The sequence below is a fragment of the Narcine bancroftii genome, chromosome 10 (genome assembly GCF_036971445.1).
Source record: "Narcine bancroftii isolate sNarBan1 chromosome 10, sNarBan1.hap1, whole genome shotgun sequence".
Lineage (NCBI taxonomy): Eukaryota > Metazoa > Chordata > Chondrichthyes > Torpediniformes > Narcinidae > Narcine > Narcine bancroftii.
In genome coordinates, this window is record NC_091478.1 from 35,923,036 (window position 1) to 35,937,072 (window position 14,037).

At 40.5% G+C, this 14,037-nt stretch overlaps 1 protein-coding gene across 17 annotated transcripts in view; it reads left to right on the plus strand.

Annotated features, from left to right (window-relative positions):
* Positions 1 to 14,037, plus strand: part of LOC138744460 (phosphatidylcholine:ceramide cholinephosphotransferase 1-like) — a 166,775-nt gene that overhangs the window by 99,344 nt on the left and 53,394 nt on the right. For 11 of the 17 annotated variants that reach the window (XM_069900661.1, XM_069900671.1, XM_069900655.1 and 8 more), the window contains 2 exons: positions 8,911 to 8,992; positions 9,417 to 9,501. The exons of 2 other annotated variants lie outside the window; for them this stretch is intronic. The gene's annotated coding sequence lies outside the window, so the exon portion shown is untranslated. The remainder of the gene's footprint in view (positions 1 to 8,910; positions 8,993 to 9,416; positions 9,502 to 14,037) is intronic. 4 more of the 17 variants (XM_069900666.1, XM_069900660.1, XM_069900669.1 and 1 more) reach the window with 2 other exon arrangements.

Here is a 14,037-nt window from a genome sequence, read left to right on the forward strand (position 1 = left end):
GCATGCATCTATGGGCATTTTTTTCCCCACCAGCAATGGTAAAATCACCATTCTCGGCACCCGTTGGTATGTTCCTTCTTCTTTGAACCATGGGCATGGGTGGTGCACATGGCACGGGAGATGTATCTGCCGTGAATATGGGTTGTATGTGAGCAGACTCTTGAATTGGCATATGAATAGAGTCTGTCAGCTTCTTCGGCCATGTCAGGGGATGGCGGAAATCAATATTAGTTATTGGTATTGAGACACAACCCGGGAGTTTTGACAGGAAAAGTCTCAAAAAGCAAGCAATGGGAATGACTGTCTGCTAACGCGAGCATCTCATTCATCAGATCAGATGGATTCCCATCGCCTAGCCCCTCAATGTTCCAAAGCTGCATGCCATTCTCGTGGTTGGTCAATTCCAGTGTGTCCAGGAGGAATTGGCAGAACCTAGTGTATTGGGGCTGCGCAATAAATTCACTCACTTTTAACTGCTGTAGCAGCGTCGAATGCCCTGACGACGTGCCAAAATTTCGTGTCCTCAGCTGCTATGCCACAAAGACAAAACTGGATTTCAGCCTGATAAAGCCTTACCCGAGGTTGGTGGGTCTAAAAAGGAGGCAAGTGAACTCCCACTGCGTTAACTGCAGCTGTGGCGGCAGCTGCTCCTGTTGTCATTGCGCCCATGACAACTGTAGGTTCAAACTTCGGCTGAATCTTGCAATCGAATCACCAATTGTAGCAGCTACTCCGGTAGAGCTACTACATAAATACACATGCACAAGGTTAGTCAGCTAAAGACTGTTTATTTGAGTTTCCCATTCTTTTGTATCCCTCCTGGACCAGGCTCCACGGAGCGGGGGTGGTGACGTCACTGTGTTTGCCGCCAATCTAGAAAGAGGCATAGCAAACCAGTGTGCCGCTACTCAACTTGCAGTACCGTGTGTGCGCGGTCCATTGCCCAGGTGAGTGCATAGTGGTCTGGCCTGCGGCTCCATGTGTCCACTGGTGAGCCCACTGGGGCTGCTACACCATTATGTATATTGTTTTTTGAACACTGGAAGAAGTAAAATGGAGCTGATCACTTTGAGTGAAGCCTGAAAGACTCGGACATTGATTGTAGTAAAAAAACACAATGCTGGAGAAACAGCATACTTCATATTTGATTTATTTTACACCCTAGTGCCTTATAAGTACTGTACATTTATGGTCCGAAACAACAAAAATTCAGTAGAAATCAATGTGAGTGGTTGCTGGCATTTCAGTATCTGTTGGTTAGATTGTTTCACTCTTCTCCAAATAATTGTGGCTTCTTCTTGGGTGGCTTTTTAGGATTGAGGATGATGTGCTCCCACTTTAGTATTGAGGGATATTGGGTGGCATAATACAGCCAACTCAGGGAATTGAAGACTTACCTGCAAATGAGGCAGGAGGTGGCAAATGTGGTGAATGGACATGGTGAGTCATGATCTATCATTTTGCTTATCCAGGGCTGCTGTGTGTGTTAATGCGTGGCTCTGAGGTTCTTGATGGTTTCTCTTTTTTTTGCCTTCTCTGCTTGTTCTCTAGCCATTGCAAAGATATCATTGATGCCTTTTCCATAAACTTTAAAATTCATGATAAGGCCAAGCCATCCATGGTACTGTATTCCAACCCTTGAGGTGGCTTTTGGCACATCCTTGAATCTTTTCCTCTATTACAGTGCCAGCAATCCAAGTTTGAGCCTATTGATGTCTTTAAGGAGTTTGTATGTTCTTCCCACATCCTCCGGCTGCTCTGTTTTCCTCCCTCATTTGAAAAATGCACAAGGTTTGTAGGTTAATTGACTACCTGAGTGTATTTGAGTGGTGCAGGCTTGTCGGGCAGAAGTGACTTCCTGTGCTGTATCTCTTAAAATTTCCTGTCTGCCTTGATGGAGCTCGTGAATGGAGCATCTATTTTTGGGAGTCTTATGTTGGGCATGCAAATAATGTGGCCTGACAGTGTGACTTAGGCCTCAATATTGAGGCAGTTGACTTGAATAAGGACAGTGATATGGTTTGCTTGTCCTTTAAGTGAATTTGGAAGATTTTCCTGGAGATGGCATTGGTGATCTCTTTCAGGTTCTGACATTAATAATCCAAAAGCTGCAGTGGCATATGGAAGATACAGAACTATTTACACTATTGGGATGATTCAGCTATACTATTGCTTTCATTTTGGTCTGAATTGAACCAGCTGAGCATTTCTGACCTGATCAATCATACTTGGCTGGTATTTTTTTCCAAGGAACAATCAAACACTGGCAAATTTCCATTTTCAGTTGGTGCATGGAGGATTGATGTTGAAAGAGAACCTAATTAAATTGGTGGTAATGTGACATTTTTATTGGCTGCTTGATTTGAAATAGTATTTCGTAGCAGTTGGTTGACCCATTTATTGATCTACAAGTTTGTTTTCCAAACTAACTGTAATTTTTGAAGTAATTGTTTGAGTTATATGATTTTTTTTCAATGCTGATACCTGAAAGCTAATTTTGTGAATTTCTCACTGGCAATAATAATTTACAAAAAAAATGAAATTTAATTTGTTTGAAAGTCAACAATTTGTATTGGTTGTTTTTTGTAGAGTTTTGCAAGTGCCATATTTGATAGCATATAGGACCCACCGGCATACAGGTCGCTCCCCCCAACCCCTTTTTAGCGTGAGAAAATTGTTTTAGTGTTTTTCACCCACCTTGATGGAAACTCTCCAGACTTGCCTGGCCAAGATGCCGAAGCCACCTCGCACACATAAAACAGCAGCAACATGTCCTCCTGCCTGCCACACACCAAGGCTCAGGCTACTTCCCCCACCATACAAACGCCACTTGATTGACAGGTGCGGCGGGATCCGTGGGCATACAAGGGAGAGAAACCAGGGCAACGGGCAAGGCCAAGGCCAACTGTCGCAAGGAGCAGACAATAGATCACTTGCTTTGAGGGGAGTGCTGGGCTTCGGTGATCAGGCTCCACGCTGAGCCCTTGTTTGATGAGCACGCTCCCCAGTCATATTGAATGAGGTGGAGGTGTGGGTGGCAGTGAGCGAGTGGCCTGTTGAGCTGAGACTCCCATGGCTCAGGGAAGCATGCTTGTCAAACAAAGCCTGATCATTGAGGATCAGTGCTCCCCTCAAAGCACTGAGGAAAAGAGCGAGCGGGCCTTCTCACTGGGTGAAGAGAGTGGTGGTGGCGACTCTGGAAAGCATGGCCCACCCGAAGGAAGGTGGTTCGTGAAGCTGTGGGCCTGCTTCCTGGATAGCCACAGCACCTCTGGGCTTCTTGAAGCTGGGTGAATAGTTTGAGCACTTTCCTTTTGTCACTATCTTGTGGAGGAATAGTTTGCAAGTTTAGATCTGGGGCAAAGTGAAATTCAAACATAATTGGTGGTGTTTGGAAATCTTTGTCAAAACCATCCCATTTTTACTGGGGTGAACAGGTGTTCCTGAAATTGAAAATCTTATTTATTTTCTTGTGACCTGGGTGGCATTGGCAGGCCAGCATTTATTGCCCATGCGGCCATTGTCTTTGGGAAGGTGTTTTTCTTTTCCTTTTTTTTAATCCCAGTGTTGTGGTCACTTGAGGATAAAAGTAATAATTTGCGTTTCTTAATAGACAATTCATGGATTCTTGAGCCCGAGAAGGCATTTTTTTCCAGAATTGTTGAAGGCATTCCTTGAGGGTGTGGAGAACTGTAGGAACTGGCAGAGATAAATGTCAGAGCTTCTTTGAGTCTTATCCTTGGTTCTAATTAACTGTTTGTATTGTGAATGACCAAGTTAGCTTTCTGATTTTTTTTGTGAGCAAAGTTTCCTTAGCACAATGTTCCTGATCTTCCTTTCTACCCAAAATCTCAATTTTTCATTTTCGAATTGCTGACTCATTTCTATTAACAGAACAGTTGAAGTTAGATCTTGTGATAAATAACCTTTACTTTACCACTCCTCTTTCCACATCTCTTATCCCCTTTGCTTCAATGTCTTACCAGTTCTCACAAAAAAGTATTTGCCTCAATTTTTTATTATAATTCAGGGCTAAAGGAGAATAATCACATGTTCTGACACTAGTTAATTTATAGAGTGAGGGATGTTTCATAGAATGACTAACTAGAAAGTGCTTTGCTCTCTTGGACGTAGTCAAAAGATTTATTTGAGGAACTGTTAGAACTGTACTGCAACATTCTTGATGTGCAAGATATTATCTTGTAACAAAACGTACAGGCATTCTAAAGCATGGAGTCAAGTAGATGATAAATTATATGGTTTTGTTATATGGTCTTGAAAGGGTCTTGTTAGGGTGCAGCATTGTGTGGTAAGGGACTGCTCTGCTTCAGACGGCAAGAAACCTAGCTCAGGCCACCCATCAAATTTCCTTCCCTCAATTGAATCTGTCTGTACTTTCTGCTGTCTTGGGAAAAACTGCCAAAATATTAGAAGATTCATCCCACCCCAGTCTTCACTCTTATCATGAAGAACATTCGTTAATGTGGGATCCTGTATGACCAAATTCAGCAGCTTCTTTCCTGACATGATCAGACCTCTGAATGAACCTAATGTAAGAGTAGCAGGAGTAGACAATTCGGCTTGTCAAGCCTGTTCCGCACTTCAATGTGATCATAGCTGATCTGATGATACGCTCAACTCCATCGACCTACCTTTTTCCCCATCTCCCTGAATTCCCTTACGATGTATAAATCTATCCAACTGTCTTAAATATATTTACTGAGGTCACCTTCACTGCTTCAATGGGCAGCGAATTCCACAGATACACCATTCTCTGGGAAAAGCAGTTCTTCCTTATTCACTATCCTATACTTTCTTCCCTGAATCTTGAAGCTATGTCTCCCCGACCAAGAGAAACAACTTACCAACTTCATCCTTGTCTCTACTTTTCATAATTTTACATTTATGTAGGAGCCCCTCTCATTCTTCTAAATTCCAGTGAGTACAATTCAAGATGACTCAATATTTCTTCATAGGCTAATCTTTCATCCCTGGAATCAACCTGGTAAATAGAACTGCACGCAGAATTCCAGATATGGTCTCACCAGTACTTTGTACAATTGTAGCATAACCTCCCTGTTCTTAAATTCCATCCCTCAAGCAATGAAGGCCAACATTCCATTTGCCTTCTTGATAGCTACTGCACCTGCAAACCAACTTTTTGCGATTCATGTACAAGCACTCCCAAATCCTTCTGTACGTCAGCATGCTGTAGTCCCTTGCTATTTAAATCTGATCTTCTAAAGTGGATCACCTCACATTTGCCAACATTGCACTCCATCTGCCAGACCCTTGCCCACTCACTTATCCTATTTGTATCTCTCTGTAGATTCTCCATGTCCTCTGCACAATTTGCTTTTCAACTCATTTTAGTGTCACCAGCAAACTTGGGTACACTGCATTCTGTCCCCTCTTCATATCATTTATATATACTGTGCACCAACCCCTTTGGCACCTTGCTCACCACTGATTGCCAACCAGCAAAACACCTCTGCACCCCAACCCTGCTTTCTATTGATTAACCACTCCTCTATCCATTAATATATCATCCTCAATTCCATGAATCCTTATCTTCTTGCATAAATCTTTTATGCAGCACCTTATCGAATGCCTTCTGAAAAACCAGGTAAACTCCATTCCATCTACCGCGCTCATTATATCCTCAAAGAACTTTAATAAAATTTATCAACCAGGACCTGCCTTTGCTGACTCCCTGCTGCATCTGCCAGATGGATCCATTTCTCCCCAGATGCCTCGCTATTTCTTCTTTAATGATAGCTTCAAGAATTTTCCAAATGACAGATGTGAAACTAACTGGTTTACAGAATTCTGCCTTCTTCCTACATCCAATTCACTGGGACCTGTCCAGAGAATTTTGGTAAATTATTACAAAGCCTCGACTATAATGTCTGCCAATTCTTTAGGTATCCTGGGATGCATTCCATCAGGATTAGGGGATTTATCTGTCTTTAGACCCCGAAGTTTCTGAGTATGACCTCTTTAGTGATAGCTATTACATCCAAGTTTTCACCTCCCATTGCATCCATAGCATCTGTCTTTGGCCTGTACGATGTGGCCTCCACCATTAAAACCGACACAAAATAGTCATTGGAAGCCTCAGGCACTTCCTCATTATCCAATATCAATTTTCCCTTCTCATCTTCGAAAGGTCTAACTTTCACTTTAGCCACCCCTTTGCGCTTTATATAATTATAAAAACTTTTACTGTCCATTTTTATATTTTTTGGTAATCTCAAAGTCTACCTTCCCTTTCGTTATTATTTTCCCCATGGTTCTTTGTTGCTTCTTAAAGGTTTCCCAATCTTCTGGTTTCTCACTGGTTTTGGCAACTTTGACCACACAAGCTTCTAGTTTGATTCCTTACTTGATCTCCTTAGTTATCCAAAGCTGGCTTCCCCCACCCTTACTGTCCTTGCTTTTAACTGGAATATACTTTTGTTGAGCACAGTGAAAAATCTCTTTGAAAATCTTCCACTGTTCCTCAACGATCCCTCCATATAGCCTGTGTTCCCAGTCTACATTGCCAACTTCTCCTTCATCCTCTTGTAGTTTCCTTTGTTTAGGCATAACCAACTAATTTTAGACCAAACTATTGTACCTTCCATCTGTGTGATAAACTCAGTCATACCATAATTTTTTTTCCCCAAGAAGATCCCTAACTATAAGATCACTAATTTTACCTGTCTCATTGCACAGGACCAGATCCAAGATAGCATGTTCCCTTTTAGGTTCAGTAACTTGGTTTTCAAGAAAGCTATCCTCATGCATTCTATGAAGTTCTCCTCAAGATTGCCTCGACCAACCTGATTCACCCTATCTATTTGCATGTTAAAGTCCTCCACAATAACTGCTGTTCTATCCTTGCATGCCTCCAATAACAGAAATAAAATTGCCTTTGCTATGTGTAATGTTTTACTTTGTCTGCCTTGCCCTGCTTTGTATTGGATGTCCAGCTGGACTGCTTGGAAAACCAAATTTCTCACTGCACATTGATACATGTTGAATTTTGAATAAAGAGTTTTGTGTTGAGGATGAGACCAGATTTAAGACGAAACATTTTGAGTGACTGTGCGTATTGGTGGCATTAATGGATTATGAGCCATTTGCATTCTGAAAGATGTGCAGTAAGTTGGCATATTTAGTGTCTGATAGGATATAGGAAGAGCAGCATTTTGTCTCTGAACTATGTTTATCTGGATCAGGTAGCTATTTCCACCTGTGTCTGTCTTGTTGAGTTCCTCCAGCAATTCTTTCTGTGCTTAAGATTCCAGCAGCTGCAGCTTTTGTATTTATTTCTTACTGAAGGTACACGCAGAAGTCGAGGTTCAGAAAAGAGTGCAATGAATTAAGAGACAGGCAAGTGAAGCCAAAAGGAAAATTGAAATTACAGAGGCTGTGGAAAGGAAGAAAAGATTTAGAGTTTGGAAACTTGTGGTGGAAATGTATACTGACTAAAAATTGTTATTTATTACAGGAGTCTGCAATATTCCTACAATGTTTTGCAAGTTGAATTTTGTTGTTCCACTTATGAAAGCCAGATATCCATCACCTTGTGTAGTGTGATACTCAAGTTAGATTTTGAATGTCAAGTCATTAATGCAGTTTTAAAATATAGGAAGAGTGTTTATTTTTAAAATGTCAAGAACTTTGCTTTGCTTAAATCTAATTGGACTGATTATACATTTCTATTGATTAACACTGTGTTTAGATTTGTTAAAGGTGCAAATAGCTTTAAATGCTGCAGTGATCTCATAGAATCATTAAGTAACTCTTGAAGTTTATTGAATTTTAAAAAAGAAAATGTGTTGCAGACAAAAATAATCAATGGTGGCTTCAATGGCGCCGTAATCCGTCACATTGAGAGCACAAGTCAGCTTTCATTTTCCTCTTTAACATCTGTTCCTATGTATTAGCAAGATTAAAGCACTGTATTTAAAGGTTTTAGAATGATTGAAGAATGGAAAAGTTTTACACATGTAAAAGTTTGCTTCATTGAACAGACACAAACAATAAATTAGTCCCAAAAGGGGTTTTAATCAACTTGCATCCTGATGGAAATGGCAAGACGGATCACACAGGGTATTGCCTACACTATGTGCATCCGAGTGTCCACTCAAAGCATGGTTACACATCCAAGGTTTTTATAATATTCTTAGCACTTATACACATTAGTCAGTTAAACCACAGTCCAGCAGTAGCATGTGGGCTAGTTGTCCTTAAGCAGTTTAGTTCCATAGGATAAGGAGTTTCATTTTCTTTCATTCATTCTAACTTGTGATTACATATTTTTTGTATTCCAGCAGTTTCAACCTATTTAAAAATACTCCTTATGAGGAGTTGTTTTTCAACTTGTTTAAAGAGATTCTGTAGTTGATATAATCATTCAAATCCTAATCAGTTCTTGCCTCGTAAGGACATTCTGCAGTTGATATGGTCATTAACAGTCAACAATTCTGTTCAAATTGTTCTTCATAAAGTTTTGTAAAAAGTATTGTATTAATCAATGTTATCAATGTTATCACAAAACTCTTTATTCAAAATTCAACATGTATCAATGTGCAGTGAGAAATTTTTGAAGGGTGGTCGGAAACAGATTTGCAGAAATCAGAAAGTGCAAACACATTTTAACAAGTGATCTTAGTTCATCTAACCTCCACAAGCTGCCAGCTGAATTGGTAAATACAGGCTCAGTTTTGACTTTTAAGAATTTGGACATGTACATAGATGGGAGGGATATGGTCCAGGTGAGTGGTACTAGGCAGAATAATAGTTTGGTACAGACTTAAAAGGCCAAAGGGTCTGTTTCTGTGCTGTAGTTTTCAGTGCAGTGCTCTGAAAAAAAAATATTGGGAGCATTTCATTTCAATTAAAATCCTATTACTCTTTCAGATTTGCCATTTGCTGATTCAAGTTGCACTTAAGGAAAAGTTTATCCAATAGTACAAAGTTGCAACCGAGTACATTGCTTCAGGTAGGAACACTGTTTATCTATGGAAATATAGGACTTTTTTTGTTTCTAAGCAGCACAGGAAAAATAAGCAAAATTTCTCTGGATCTGAGATTCCAGTGACATTTGAACACTCTAGTTCTGTTTTGTTAAATGTCCGCAGACACCGGTCCTATTTGATCCTGGTCGTGTCCTCAATCTTCATTCCAGTGCTTCAGGTCCAAATTTATTTCCTGAGTTAACTTTGATTGTTGAGCTGACAACTTTTGGATAAAATGTTCCCCTCTGCATTTTCTTCCTGACGAACATTCGGTTTAATTTGGATTGCAAATGTTTCAATTTTAACTGGCCAAATCCACTGAGATGTCAACATCTTGTTATTTCTATCGAAACTTCCTGGTTAATTATAATCACTTTTTAATGACATAAAAACTTTTTTTTTAATAAGTAAGCTTTCCAGATCATATCGGAGGTTTGGACCAGGAGCTAGGACTATTGATGAACAGGAGTCTGAGACTGCAGAAGCGCTGGAGGTAATACCCTGTGTGATCCTGTAAGAGGCTCCAGGCAATACCTGTGGTGACTCTGTCTTGCTACGGGCAAAAGTTAAAGTATATCATGTATGTTACATTTTAATATGTTATTACATGACAGTAAAAGGAACCTTGAATAAAACCAGCATAGAATTATAGTCTTGATAAAGCATACTGACCCAATATGTTTTTCTTGACCCACTGAGTTCCTCCAGCAGGTTGTTTTTTTAAAAAACTTAGAATAACATTCTTTAATGAATTATGAGCAGCAAACTTGCTACAACAATGAAAGTTCATTTTTTAGAATTGTAACATTTAGTTTAACTTTGAAGGTTGAATACACTGTACCCAGTGCACATTTTCTTTTGATTGTGTTGCGGCAGTATGTGGCAAAGGCATTAAATTTGCAATATAATTATTAATTATATAATGTAGATTGATTATATTATGAAAATAACATTTTAGTTAATTTGATATTTTTATAAAGGAGACTGCAAATTAACCTTAAGATTTTGAACAGTAGAACTAACAGCCCATTTAAAATCTAACCAATTTAAAATAAGTACTATCAGTAATGTTTTTCTTGTAACTAATGGTTGTATGTCAGATGGAAATGGACACTATGAAGTTCTGTAGTGATGTGGTATTCTCATGAGGTTGAGAGTGAAATATATTGAATCTTTCAGTCTCCATTTAATTAGAACCATCGAACATTGCAGCACCCAAATAGACCATTCAACACAACTAGTTTACTCTGAACTCACATTCTGCCTAGTCCATTGACCTGCACCTGGACCATACTCCTCCCATCCATATACCTATCCAAATTTTAAAAAAAATGTAAACATTGAGCCTACATTCACCATTTCAGCTGGCAGCTCATTCTATACTCTCACCACTTTCTGCGTGAAGTTTTGTCAGGTACATTCTGAAAATGGTCTTCAACCTGAAATGTTAGCTGTAATCTTCCCACAGATGCGACCTGTATTCTCAGTCTTGTTTTCTGTATTAGTATTACCTTTATTGAGGTCTGGAGAATGACATTGAACAGGACACTACATTTAAAATGTATCAGTAGAATGTATTGATGACCTCTGCAGAAATTTAGAGAAGGAAGCATGCAAACATTTGTATATCTTTGTATAAGAGGGGGTGGGGGGGGGGGGATGTTGGGGGGAGAGGAGATGGGGAACAAAAATTAGTGACACTGCACAAACAGATTGTTCCACAAGTTGAGTCCCTTTGCAAAACTAACTCCACTAACTTCATCTTTTTCTCCCTATGTTTCAATCAATTCTCTGAAATCTACCAGTCACCTTCACATGGAGGCTAGTTAATCTACCTACCCACACATCAGAATTTATGGTCATGAAATTTGGTGTTCTGCAGCAGCATCTTTAGTGCAACAATAAATATTAACAACAATAAATATTGAAAAACAATAGTGTACGGAAAGTAAGCCATTGTCTTTGGTTCATTGATCATTCAGAAATCTGATTGCACCGGGAAAGAAGCTGTCCTTGTGTCACTGAGTGCTCGTCTTTAGGGTCCTGTACCTTTCCTATACCATTGACCTGAAGGTAGCAGAGTGAAGAGGGCATGATGTGGGTGGTGGGTGGGTCTTTGAGGATAGAGGTTGCTTTTTTAAGACACTGCCTCATGCAAACACCCTGGATGGAGTGAAGTTTGGTGCCTGTGATGTCGCAGGGTGAGTTAACAACCCTCTGGAGTTTTTTCTTGTCTTGAGAGTTGGTGCCTTCATACCAGACAGTGTTGCAACCAGCCAGAATACTCTCACGGTACACCTGTAGAAGTTTACGAGAGTCTTCGGTGATGTACTGAATCTCCTCAAACATCTCTCAAGTATAGCTGCTGGCAAACATTCTTTGTGATTGCATCGACATAGAGCCTTCAGGTCAGATCCTCGGAGACGTTGACACCCAGGAATTTGAATTTCTTGATCCTCTCCGCAACTGAGTACTCGATGAGGACTGGGTCTTTTTCCCTGACTTCCTCCTGAGTCAATAATCATCTCTTTGGTTTTACTAACGTTGAGCACAAGATTGTTGGTGTGGCACCACTCAACAAGCTGATCTAGTTCTCTCCTGTCCATTTCCTCATTGCCGTTTGTATTCTGTTGACAACTGTGGTGTCATTGGCAAATTTGTAGATAGCATTGGAATTGTGCTTGACCATACAGTCATGGGTGTATAATGAGTAGAGCAGTGGGCTAAGTACATTGTGTTGATAATCTGAGGAGGAGAAGTTTCCAATTTGTACTGACTGTGGTCTTCCAATGAGAAAGTCAAGGATCCCATCGTACAGGAGGGTAAAGAGATCCAGAGTTTATAGCTTCTTGACCAGCACTGAAGGAATAATGGTATTGAAGGCTGAGCTGTAGTTGATGAAGAGCAACTGCATGTATAAATTGCTGTTTTCGAGGTGATCTAGAGCTGAGTGGAGAGCCAGTGATTTGTATTTGCTGTGGAGCGACAGTGACGATAGGCGAATTGCATTGGGTCCAGATCTTTGCTTAGGTATGTGTTAATTCTGGCCATGACCAACCTCTCAAAACATTTAATCACAGAGAAGCTAGTGCTACTGGTGTTGGTCTTTGAGGCAGCTCACACTGCTGCTCTTGGGCATAGGGATGATTGATGCCCTTTTGAAGCATTTGTGATCTTTGGTAGGGACCCAGAGCATCAAGTGGAAGCCTACACTCTCAGAGAAACTCTACACAGGAGGAACTGAGAGGCAGCATGCCGATTAAATTAAAGAACTGCTTCCAATGTTTTTGTGGAAGTTAATTTTTGGAATTTTGTTTGTTTAAAGTTATGCATGATAATACAGTTATTAAATCTAGCAAATTATTTATGGAAAGTTCATTTTATGGCCTGCATTCTTTGAATCTTTAAAGGCCATCTGTCAAATGTGGCCTTCGTATGTATGCATGATCTACTAAAGCTGCCCAGGTTCACCAGGTGGACAGAGTGTGAAATTTTGAGGATGAGCATTTTGGGGCCCTGATTCAAATAAGGAAGGAAATTGAGCCACATTTCCCCAACCCACAGATGATAGAAACTTGGAACTCTACTAATATATTTTGTTAACTGGGAATATTTGGTAGAAAGGGAAGGTACAGGGAATTGTGCCATGGAACAATGCTCAATTTATTGAACTACCGTTCAGGCTCAAGGAATTTAATACTCGAGACCAGGGGTGTCAAACTCAAATTCACGGAGGGCCAAAATTAAAAACTTGGACTAAGTCGAGGGCCGAACTAAATATTTATTGAAAATTTTCAACAACATCTGATGTTTTCTCTTCTTTCAACATATGTAACGTTAAACTTTTTCTTATTAAAATAAATGTTTAATAATAGTTTTGGATAAACTCTTTCCAGAAGCATTAACAAATGAGAAAAAAAATTTTCAATAAATAATATTTCTCTATAGAGGATTTGTCAAATGTTGCTAGTGTGCTGTCGAATAGTAAAATCTGAGGGGTATTGAGAATGTGGGAGAATAACATGATTCCTGAAACAATCCAATGGGTGACTGATTGTGGGCATGAACTCTAGCAGGGTTATTTGTCATGCCCTTTTTCCATTGGTACAGATATCCTTTGATTTACACACTTTTCAAGTTTTATGCCTAATGAGCTTGTATCCAGGTGCAGGACCATTTTTAACCAGGAATATATTTATCACTGTGACATGAAACTATTGGAAGATCGTTTTAACCTGAGATTAAAGTTCATAATCCTTACTCAGGCCTGTGTGCGGGAGGGTGGGGTTTGCGGGCGATTGGGTTGGACAACGACAGTGCGGGGGCATCAGTTCTCACTGCAGGGCGGAATCTTGGTGGATCAGCGGCCCCGTCACCGTGAGTCGCGGATCGGCCTGCGGCAGGGAGGGGGAGTGGGCAACGGTCCTGGTGAGGTCAGGCCTGAGGCCTCCGGTTCCGGGCGCTGGGAAGCGGCCTTGGCTTCCCCTGACACCGGCCAGGCCCCAAAACCAGAGTCCACGGTGAGACCCTGCAACGTAAACAGAGGAGGTGGGGGCGATTAGCGGGCTGACGCCAATGCATTCTGGGATTTGTTGTATCACTGTGCATGCACTATACTGGCGCGGCGGCCAGCGGGCCACCTCTAATACATTTTTGAAATGATCTTGCGGGCCTAATATAATTATTTTGGCCCGCGGGCCAGAGTTTGACATGTGTGCTCTAGAGAGTCTGATGTAAATTGAATTGTCATCAGTGAGACTATATATTGATGTTGCTGAGAGCAGCATTCACATGTGGAACATGAGGGAAGAAAGAATAGATCCTTGGAGGTTGAGATGGAAATGCACATGCTCTCGAGAGATGCCATTTCTGATGATTCTGTAGCTATAATTGAATTGATAAAGATGGAGTGCGTGAATGTAAATAATATGGTCAACATTTGCAGGTTCGAATGTTGCATATTTGCCTATTAGGAGAGAGAGCAACTGTTTCTGTCCCACTTTGTCACAATTCTAGAGAATGGTACTGG